Source organism: Perissodus microlepis, chromosome 18, assembly GCF_051167445.1.
Source record: "Perissodus microlepis isolate ML-2025 ecotype Zambia chromosome 18, ASM5116744v1, whole genome shotgun sequence".
NCBI classification, from domain to species: Eukaryota; Metazoa; Chordata; class Actinopteri; order Cichliformes; family Cichlidae; genus Perissodus; species Perissodus microlepis.
The window spans coordinates 36662416-36674593 of record NC_140478.1 but is presented as its reverse complement, the minus strand read 5'-3'; the positions used below and the strand labels follow the sequence as shown (position 1 = coordinate 36674593).

General features: G+C 39.1%; 1 pseudogene; it reads left to right on the top strand.

Annotated features, from left to right (window-relative positions):
- Positions 1-1210: 1210 nt before the first annotated feature.
- LOC146368915 (tripartite motif-containing protein 16-like) lies at positions 1211-3691 on the top strand (annotated as a pseudogene).
- Positions 3692-12178: the final 8487 nt, after the last annotated feature.

Here is a 12178-nt window from a genome sequence, read left to right as displayed (position 1 = left end):
TTTGGAGGAAAAATGAGTTTCCTCTGCTGACTGACAGTTATTGTTTGTTGAGCTCAGTTGTATGAAAGTTCAGAGGAACTCATGAGTAGCCACCGATTTGTACACAACTGATAGCAAAGTGTGGAATATGGCATTACATGTGAACAAAGGTTTAAAGCTGGTGAAGAATGCACGTTCCTTATCTGTACAGACTTTTTCTTAACTAAGCTATCAAGTGGTTTAGTTGGTATCGTGGTTTACAGTGGTTCGCCTACCAGGTGAAAGATCCCAGAAGGAGACGCTTATCCCATTGGGTTTGGTTCAGGAAAGGCATCTACCTGCTGTGGTGACTTCTTGTGACAAGGGAGAAGTAATACCATTACTTCTTCCTGTTCCCAATTTTTATCTTTGTAACAACAAATCATTGAGTAATAAAACCAGCTGCCTTTTCAGTGAGTCTCTCATCCAGTGGTTCAGCGCAGGCTTGCTGCTGCTAAAACTAAACAGAGCTCCAATCACATTGGCCATATTTGTCACATGACGTAGGACTCCAGTAGAGAACGTAATTTAACTCTTTCTGCACCGCTAGGCGAATGAGACGTTGACAGATCGTTTTTTTCTTTCTATCGGGTTTGTTTTTCTTTCAAATTATTGGTGGGGACAATTCAATAATCGCTGGATATTGGTGGGGACATGTCCCTTCCGTTAATGCCAAATCTACGCCCTTGGACTGAAGAGTCATTTAGCTTCTAGTTTGCTGCCAACAGTGTAGTGAAACATTTAAGCTGTACATGAAAGTTAATGGGTAATTATGATGATTTTTACCAAAAAGATTTTAAATGAAAGAAAAAATAAAGGGCATGAAAACTGATTCTTATGTCTACTGTGTATCTTCAGTGTGAATGTTGAGTTAAATTTGAGTGTCTGCATTTAAAGCACATATTAATGTATTGTTTCGAAATCCATGGTGGTACACAGGAAACATTACTAAAGAATGTAGAATTAGAACACTATCTGTATTTGTTTTTTAAATAGTTTTACATATATTTTACTATTTAAAAAAATAATCAAGAAATCAAGCTTGCTGCCTGTCTTGTACAGTAATTTCATTTGAACATAGGTTTGATTTAGTGGAGTCAGTTGTTCCCATGCATCATTCTGTAAGTGTGAGAATGAACTAAGATTAGAAAATGTCAAAATATAAAGTTTGATTTATTTTTATTCATCACAGCATCCTAAACTTTGCTGAACTTTCTAAAATATAAAATGAACTCACTGGGTGTTGACTGTCACATTTCAAAGCACCAAGTAAAGATAAACTATTAAACATTAACTGGGTCAGACTTGTTACTGCATGATGTAATCACACATACCACACCCTGCATCATGTGATTGGCTCTTGGTCGCTCTGTAAGAATATATCTCCCTTCACAGATGTGTCTGTATCAGGATGGGTCTGAAGGTGAACAAGAGCAGAGATCTGTTTCCCTTCAGAGCACAGAGGTTGTTTCTGTTCAGAGGAAGTGAAACTGTCTGATAGTCACTGAGAGACGGTGAAACGGCACAGCACATGAATCAAATGGACCAAACAAAATTCTGCTGTTCAGTCTGTTTGGATCTACTGAAGGATCCTGTGACTATTCCCTGTGGACACAGCTACTGCATGAACTGTATTAAAAGCTTCTGGGATGAAGAGGAAAAGAAGAAAATCTACAGCTGCCCTCAGTGCCGGAGGACTTTCAAAGCGAGGCCTGTCCTGGAGAAAAACACCATGTTAGCAGATTTAGTGGAGGAGCTGAAGAAGACTGGACTCCAAGCTGCTCCTGCTGATCACTGCTATGCTGGACCTGAAGATGTGGCCTGTGATGTCTGCACTGGAAGAAAAATGAAAGCCTTCAAGTCCTGTTTATTCTGTCTGGCATCTTACTGTGAGAAACACCTTCAGACTCATTATGATTCACCTACATTCAAGAAACACAAGCTGGTGGAGCCCTCCAAGAAGCTCCAGGAGAACATCTGCTCTCGTCATGATGAGGTGATGAAGATGTTCTGCCGTACTGATCAGCAGAGTATCTGTTATCTCTGCTCTGTGGATGAACATAAAGGCCACGACACAGTCTCAGCTGCAGCAGAAAGGACTGAGAGGCAGAGAGAGCTGGAGGTGAGTCGACAAAACATCCAGCAGAGAATCCAGGACAGAGAGAAAGATGTGAAGCTGCTTCAACAGGAGGTGGAGGCCATCAATCAGTCTGCTGATCAAACAGTGGAGCACAGTGAGAAGATCTTCACTGAGCTGATCCATCTCATCCAGAAAAGAAGCTCTGATGTGAAGCAGCAGATCAGATCCCAGCAGGAAACTGAAGTGAGTCGAGTCAAAGAGCTTCAGGAGAAGCTGGAGCAGGAGATCACTGAGCTGAAGAGGAAAGATGCTGAGCTGAAGCAGCTCTCACACACAGAGGATCACATCCAGTTTCTACACAACTACCCCTCACTGTCAGCACTCAGTGAGTCTACAGACTCATCCAGCATCAATATCCGTCCTCTGAGCTACTTTGAGGATGTGACAGCAGCTGTGTCAGAGGTCAGAGATAAACTACAGGACATTCTGAGAGAGGAATGGACAAACATCTCACTGACAGTCACTGAAGTGGATGTTTTACTGTCAGATCCACCAGAGCCAAAGACCAGAGCTGGATTCTTAAAATATTCATGTGAAATCACACTGGATCAAAACACAGCACACAAAGAGCTGTTATTATCAGAGGGGAACAGAAAAGTAACATTCTGTCAGTCAATGGAAGACCAACAGTCTTATTCTGATCATCCAGACAGATTCACTTGGTGGTTTCAGGTCCTGAGTAGAGAGAGTCTGACTGGACATTGTTACTGGGAGGTGGAGGGGAGAGGAACAGGAGTTGAAGTAGCAGTCTCATACAAGAGTATCAGCAGAGCAGGGAAAGGAAATGACTGTGTGGATTTGGACGTAATGACAAATCTTTTGCTTTCTATTTTCACAACTTTTATTCATTTTGGTACAACAACATCGAAACTTATGTCTCAGGTCCTCGTTCCTCCAGAGTAGGAGTGTACCTGGATCACAGAGCAGGTATTTTGTCCTTCTACAGCGTCTCTGAAACCATGACTCTCCTCCACAGAGTCCAGACCACATTCACTCAGCCGCTCTATGCTGGACTTTTGCCTTATTATTATGGAGACACTGCTGAGTTGACTAAAGTGAATTAGACTGAAGTCTTTCATATTGTGGGTTTAAATCTGTATTTTAGTTTCATTTTATTTTCTCTCCATCATTTCTGCACAGAGATCAGCTGTCAGTCAAACATTATGGGTGGTACCTCCACATCTTCTAGTTGTTCTCTTGATGTTTCTGAGTTTTTAAAGGAGATCTTTCCTGTGACTGTTTATGGAGGCTATCACTGCTCATCATCATTTTGATTTACTAAAATATTTCTCCACATGAAAATGTAAACTTCTCTATCCTCTAAATGTTTCTGGAATATTTGTATTGAACAATGTCGACATTTCTCTTTATGAGTATGGCAGACCATGTGTGTGTGTTTGTGTTTGTTTTTGTCAAAATCATCAAACAAATGAGGAAAAACTGTGATTTTAATGAATGAATTCATATATTGTGTTGATGTTTTATTGTGTGAATAAACTGGAAGGTTTGACTATAAATCAAACTTTGAACAAAGTCTTTTCTTCTGTCTTCATTCCAGGATCTCACTCAAATCTGATGCAGAAAATATGAAACTAATCTGAGAGAATAACTGAAGCAGTTTTCCTCCTGAAGCATCACAAAGTTCAGAGTTCATGTTTAGAGCAGAAGATTCAGCAGTCGCTCTGTGACCTTTCAACTTTCTTCACTAAAACAGCTTCATTACAGAGAAACAAGTCACATTTTCTTGATGTTATAAGTCCTTTCAGATGTTTGTAATGGTCCTTGAATGCAGCATCAGTGTTACAGGTTGTGACTCCTGTGAACAAACTGACACAGTGTGATATTACACATATTTAAATCTGTCTTTACTGATGATGTTGAAGCTGCTGAAGGCTCAGTGAAGTTTTGTCTTCCTGCAGGTTAACAAGTGAAATCTGAAAGTGATGCACAACACAAGAGGGCGCCTTCATCCTGCTAACAGGGATGTAGAGGAGGTTAAAGCACCTCAGCTCAGTTTGTCCACATGTTTTACATTCTGCCATGTTTTTAGGCTGAATAAAGCCTTTATCATAAAGTACACTGTGTCATAGATCATTTTTACATAGAACTGTGTCCTTCATTGAGTTTTATAATTTTAGAAACACTTTGCATAATATTGTATTAAAATGACTTTTTCTGTATTAAACTGTTTCTCTGTTTAGTTACAGGCCATTCATTCATTAGAAACACATAAAACATTCACATTTAGTTTAGCTGATAATTTACACGACAACCTCAGTTTTGTGTACAAATATGACAAACATGACGTTTGCAGATTTCTTCAGTCAGCTGAAGAAGACTGGACTCCAAACTGCTCCTGCTGTAAAACTGATATCACTGCTATGCTGGACCCTAAGTGCTGTACTGTTTTCAATACAGGCTTTTTACAGATGAGATATTTAACAGTCATTAGAATTGGAATTTAGATTTGAACATTTGAATTTTTATGTACTAATATTTGTTATTATAATATTAATATAGCACCAGGTTCAGTTACCTTTACTTAAAATTTGATGGTAGAATTTTCCTTCAAGGAGCAACTTTTTACTTTTTTACTTTAAGTACATTTCAATAAGGAGAGATCGTCAGAAAGAATGAAGATGATTTATTGATGAACAGAATGTACAAAGGTGTTTGGTGGTCTGTCTCTCTGCAGAACGGAGCTCCAGCTGTGAAACAGATTAGAGCAGGACCCCTCAGAGCCTAGATGCTGGTGATGGAGATGAAGGTGACTTGAATGAAGCTTGAGTGATGAGAGGTGGAACTGGGGAGGAGGTGCTTTGCACAAAGGCGTCTATGAAGGAGAATGACAGATGCACAGTGAGATTTGAAGTACGCAGCATGAATGGTGATTGGCCTGGAGAAGGCCGGGAGAATGTGATTGGACCAGACCAGTGATGACACAAACAGCTTGACAGTGGAAGTGATAAAGCTTAGATTCAGCCGGCAGCACCTGGGAGCGGACAGATGTGAGACCATAGATCTTTGTTATTGAACTTACACAGAAGCTTTATTTCAGAGCCTGAACTTTTTTACTCTTAGTTGAGTAACACGAGTATCTGTACTTCTACTTAAATACAGAATGTCTGAACTTTTGCCACCTCTGCTTTTTGGTAGCTCCAGGAATGAGAACAGAAAAACAAACATTGACAAAAAGTGTAGTGGATTTATGAACTTTACATTTAACAGATCTCACAAAGAAGCTCAACACAACAGTCAGCTGTTACTGTCGGGTATGGAGGATTGAAGACAGCAGGTGACGTTGTAGCAGAAGAGAAGATTCACACTGATGGGCTTCATCCATCAGTGTGAATCTTCTGTTGCCTCTACTGTTGTTAACAGAAAATGCAAATCAAAATTACTATTCTGTTAAATATGGGAAATGTTACCAACTCTGTAGAGAATAATGGTGAGATGCAGTTGCACATCGTCATCATGAGAACTGATTCCTGAACCGCTCGTCCTGCATCATCTTCAATTATCAAGCTCTGTCAGCATGATCTCCATGATTCCTGGGATGTATTCCTCATAGACCACCCTCAGGTGTTTCTGCAGTGTGTTTAGCTTCTGACTCAATATACACCACAGACCTGAATCAGACCCTTTAGGTTACACACAACAGAGCAGGTCAGTCAGGAATCTTACTAATTACTTTTTAAATGGCAGCACTGCAACAGAGAAGCTTTTAAAAACCTGAAGAATGCTGCTGAAACTAGAGGGTTTATATATCAATAAGATTAAGATTAATAAAGATTATGGCTCCTTACAGCCATCACATCAAAAGACTTATTTTTGGAGACGATGCCAACCATACCTTAAATTATCTTTAATGATTCTTAATGATAACACACTTACCTAAAACAAAGGTAATGTAAAGCATATCATCAAAGAGTAACTGCCACAGGAAAACATGACTGTCAGTGAAGACATCCATCTGTCTGCTGCTTCTACCATGGCACCATATTCAGCAGAGAAGACCACTTTGGTTTAGTCTCTCTAATTATGCGAGCTGGGACCACATCCTCACTTTAGGTTTGACAGCATTTCTAGTAGATAATGGCAGATGGCTTCAGCATGAACTGAGGCAGCGGTTTGAGGAAGGCCTCACATTATTAAACAACCCACAAACATAAAGCCCTGCTGCTGTCAAACTTTGTCATATAAACAAGTGCAGAGAACTGTGCTGAAATCTGGAGTGACAAAGCAAGGCAGGTACAATTACAAATACAGATATCAGCGTCACAGTAAAAAGCTTCATTTGAACATGAATTTAGTTGTGATGACAAGCTGAGACAAAAAGGTGATCACTTATTCCACTTCATCACCCAAAGTGGAACCTGCTCCCATCTGGTTCCCCCTCTCCACCTGCTCTAAAACAGAATAAATGTAAAGCATCCGAATCAGCACATGAAACCTAGAATTGACTTAATGATGCTCACAGAAAAATATGTTTACCTCACAGATGTCTGTGCAGGTTCTTAGTCATCCAGCTCATGGTAGTCTAAGGAGCTGCTTAGGTTTACCTCACATGTGAGATCATATGCCTTGGAGAGCATTATGGACAGGAAAGTTTCAGGTCCATGAGGTGAGCATATTCTGGATGTGCAGAGATCACCTTATGCAAGTGGAGCACAAACCTGCATGTGACTGCTGCCTGGATGTTACCTCATCCATAAGTATTAAAGGATGGACATAAACTTCCTGTCAGAAATGACTGAAGGTCCTGTGGGAAGTTTTCATCAATAAGTACAGTATATGTATAGCAGTGGAACAGAAGCTGTTGTGGTCTTCTTGTCCTCATGTACCAAGCTACCATTTTATCTGTTTCTCCACCTTTTGCTCTTTATTTCTTTCCTCTGTGTGTCTGTGTGTGTAGAGGTGGAGCCTCCTCCTGTATGGGCTCAAATTGTGGTCTTAAATATTTTGTACTTGTAAATCAGAATGCATATATTTGTGCATCTGTAGATAAGAATTTGTGTGTGCGTAAAAAATATGTGTGTGTAAAAATATTTACACGTTAGAATTTCTATTTGTTAAGGTCTGGTTACAGATACAAAGCAAAAAAACACGTGTGAAACTCTGCACTCAAGTTTCAACTTACAAGTACGAATTTTGACCCGATTTTTCTTCCTTTCAGCTGATTGGTCAATGTCATGTCAATCACAAATTTAACTATCCAATCAGAGAACAGATGGGTTTGGCTGTCAGACGCTTTACTGAGCTGCAGGTCCTTGAAGGGTAATACAGTGAGAAAATAAAACAGGCGGGAATTTCAGCTCTGACTCGATCTTTTTTCTACTTTCAACAGAAAATGTTATTTTCAGTATTAAGTGACGTCATCCTCACTATAATCTGTTACTCACTGTGTCACCGTGAAGAATATATTTATACTGTAAAAAAGAAAAGCTAGAAAAACACTTTCATTAATTACACGTGATCTGTTTCTTCTTTTCACGACAGAGTTTTTTCCTTTTTTTATTCTCACTGATGCTTCATTGTGAATAACTCAAAAACAACTGAAGTAATGCAGGTTCATTATAACCAAAACTCCAGACTGACAGCAAAACATGATGTTAGAAAATGGAAAATCCACAGCAGGGAAAGTTCAGGAAGGTTTCTTCATGCTTCACAGGCTGCTCAGCAGAGGATGATTTAAAGATGTGTGTGAAATGGAGTGTTACGATTGGTCAGAAAATGTGATGAATGTTAACTTTTTATAAAGAAAGACAACACATTTAGTCTTTTCATTAAAATATATAAATATTAAGTTGATTAAAAATCAAAGCTAACACTATGCCAGCTTCTAGCTTTGCTTGACAGGTGTAGAAAAAACCTGATGATTGACACGAACTCCCAGAAAAGTTAAAAGTCAACCAAACACATCCAAACTTTGAGCCCAAAAACAGCCGTAAACCTGTGTGGTTATTATAGTAAACACTGCAGTCTTTTCTCTGTATGTGTTACTTTATAAATAGATTTAATGTGAGCAACACGAATGTTAACAGATGGAGATCTTTGCTGAAGCACACTGATCACTACATTCACAGATTGCTGTCTTTAACAGTCTCATCATTTTTCTTTCCTTCGTTCTGTGAGAATTTCTCCAGAATAACGTGTTGATCGCAGTTATTGACTGTCTGATATAATAAGTAGCTTTGTTTTAATTGTGCACGGCTCGTCTGTGTCACTGTTTCACAGAACAGCATCATCAAGATGTGGCGATAACCAAATTGTCCAGCAGGTGTCGCTGTGGAGATGGTGTCAGATTGTTTTGAAGCCTGGCTTTGCCCATCACTACTCTTTAGCCTTTGGGCATATTTATTTAACATAAAGAGCAGAGTCCATCTTCATCTACATACAGCGCCCCACCATCATGGTGAGAGCCCATAACAAACATAGTAATGATGTCACAACAAGTTGTACTGTAAAGTCTCAACCAAAGTTCCCCCTGTGACATGAAGAGTAAGGGCTTCAACACGTATAATAATTTCACTTAACAAAAACTGAAGCTTTCAAGTCCTGTTATGATGAGGTGATGAAGATGTTCTGCTGTACTGATCAGCAGAGTATCAGTTATCTCTGCTCTGTGGATGAACATAAAGGCCACGACTGAAGTTTACATGAAACTGTAAACTTCTGTAAGCTCGAAATGTTTGTTAAAGATTTGTTTTGATGTATTTGTGTGTTGTTTCTCTTACACTTCACAGACCTTCCTTTATCACACAGACTTTATTTATCATTTTGCAAAGAAAATGTCTGCACTTATATTTCCATTTATATGTCAAAAAGGGTTTTTTAGAAGATTTCTTACACACTTACAAAAACGTTAGTAATTTAAATGGACTGTTTGTTTGGTTTTGATGATGTCATCTTTTAAATTCTTAAATTGGAGTTTCCATTATGAATAAGTTACTTGGTAATTAGTCTGATTTATTGGAGACAGTTGTTCCCATGTCTTATTCCAAAAGTGTCAGAAGGAAGTAAGATTACAAAATATTGTGATATTAAGTACAAAGTTTCTTCATTATAACTCCATATATTTTACTGAAGTGTTTGAAATTCCTGGGTGTTGCCTGCCAAATATCACAGGCTACGTCCACACGTACATGGGTATTTTTGAAAACACCGATTTTTCTGTGCGTTTGGGCCTTTCGTCCACACTAAACTGCGTTTTGGGTCACTGAAAAAGGAGATTTTTAAAAAGTCCTGCCAGAGTGGAGATTTTCAAAAACTCCGTTTTAGCGTTTAGGTGTGGACGAGAAAAACTGAGGAAACGCAACGTTAAATGTGTGCGCCTTTTTTTGACATCACGCTGTGCGCCACGTTATTGTTTCGGGAAGATGAATTTGTACAATGGCGGACTTAGACAAAAGTTACTGATAATTTTACTCTCTGAAGTTTTAACAGGCTTACATATACACACAGTTACTGTCCCTCCATTTCAAAAGACAGTTGTCACAGTGAACTCTGGACGTGGCTTCTAAATTCTACACAGACGCTCTCACAACCTAAATCCCGACGCCAACCACGTCGTCGGTTTTGGACTAGACCGGGTCGGACCACCGCTAGGTGGGACAACTTTGAAAGCGAGACGGTTCTTCCAGAAGAATGGCGAGAGAACATTTTTGCATGTCGAGCACTTCACTTTTGGCTCTCTGTCAGCCACTTCATCCACACATCGAAGGCCAAACAAACAAAATGAGTTTGCCCGTTAGTGTTGTAAAAAAAGGTGAATGCACACTTTATTATTTAGCTGATGAGGGGAGGTTACGAAAGACTGCAAACGCTTTCGGTCTATCAAGGCAAGTGGTGTCAAAAATAGTAAGAGAAGTATGTACGGCAGTTACTGTTCACTTGGGCCCTGTGTTTATACAGTTACCACTCACAGAGTCCAAAGTCGAGGAACTTGTAGCGGGTTTTACCGAGCCTATGGAATTCTTCAGTGTATTGGTGCTGTGGATGGGACCCATGTGGAAAAAAAGCAACCATCCACAAATTCTATGGACTATATTAACAGGAAGGGGAGGTTTTCTATTAACATGCAAGCCAACAGTGACTACAGGTAGTTAATTTATTAATGTTGTGGTGAAATAACCAGGCAGTGTACACGACGCACCTATTTTTGCAAATTCCATGCTGAACACACATTTGAAAAGTGGCATGATTCCTTCTTCCAAAAAAAAAAATAAAAAATAAAAAAATAAATAAAAAAATTGTGGAATATGAGGTGATTCCAGTTTTTCTTATTGGGGATCCAGCATACCCATTTCTTCCTTACCTACTGAAAGAGCACGCAAACGGGGGAAGCACTGCTCAGGAACAGTATGTTTGACTATGCTTATGTCGAGCTCGAATGGTCATTGAATGTGCTTTTGGCAGACTGAAAGCACGGCTTGGAGCATTGCAAAGGTCAATGGACATTAATCTAAATGAACTTCTCCTTGTCCCCATATACTCCGTATATGCCTGTTTTGTGCTCCATAACTACTGTGAGGCCAACAAGGACATGATGGATGAGAATATAGTCACTGAAGTAATTCAGCAGGACAAGGACAAGCAGCCACACAGACTTACCACAGAGCTGACTGCATGACATCAGAAGGGAAGAGGGTCAGGAGAGTCCTTACTGAATTCCTCGATCCATAAAAAGGATTTCTCTTCTATTGTAGGACACCGTCATATCTACAGAAACTAGAAGTCAGGGAGTGTGACACTTCACAATCTGTGCACTGTGATCCTGAACATGTTCAAAAAGCAAGTGGCTCCTTACCTTAAGTTAAATGTTGTTTACAGAGAATAAGACCTTTTATTAACATGTTGTATGCATTTTGTCACCCATGTAAAAAAATTCAGTTCATTTCTTTACTGAATAAACTCTGGAGAGAGCCAGTGAGACAAAATCCAAAATACTGTCTTTAGTTAACATTTTTAAAGAAGAAGCCACTTGAAAACTTACACAAAAGTAGCTGCCTTTCAAAAAAAGAAACAAACTTCTCAGAAGTAGGAAATCTTAAAATGCAAAAAAAGAAACAAAAAAACAACATTTTCACTGTTTTAACATGGAGCATAATGAAAATAAATTCAAATGATAAATAAAACGTACAGATGCGGCCCAAACAGCCTCCAACATAAGTTATTTATTTCCCAGCATAAGTAATGATGCAGATTATTTCAAATATCATCCTGCTCGTGCTCATGTGAAGGAAAACTGCCCTGTTCCCTGCAGAGGTAAGGTTGGGCTAGGTGTGCTGCTTGGCCGCTCAGTTATTATAATATGTTGGGTGGAAATGTGCCAGGTACAGTGTGTACACCACATGTGCCCACCATGGTATGGTGGCAGGTTGAAAGGCTGTGGTGGTGGATGACTCGTCTTAGCATTAAAAATCCATCTGCAATTGAACTTGTAAGTCGATCAAGACTGACTGATAATTTACTGCAATGTTCAGAAACTCGCCTCTCAGATGTCTCCATTATATCCTGAATTCTTTTCTTCATCTGTGTGTCCACCTCTGCAACATTCAGCAGCTGTGTCTCAGTTGAAAGTCTTCTTTTAAGGCTGTCCTGTCTGTGGTAGAATAAAATAATGAAAAACAAATTAACCACAATAAATGTTAAAATAGATCAGTGGTGGAATACCAAGATTATTATTTACTGAAGTGTTGTACTTAAATATTTTAAGTGTTCTCTTTCCCTATACGTTCAACTCTACAACATTTTTGAGGGAGGGACTCAACACCAACACAGTTATACTGCAGATTCAGATGAATATTAATCTGTCATTATGATGACTTTGCATAGGTTAAGCTACACAGTAGTTAAAGAAATGAAGCTGAGCTGCGTCTTTACCAGGTCAAACTTAAAGGTGATAAAGGCATCTATAATTGAGCTACTGAAATAAAGTAGGACATTCATTTATACATGTATGGTGGGCTAACCTTATTATCATAATCACTTTTAAAAAGCGATATTTACGCCATACTT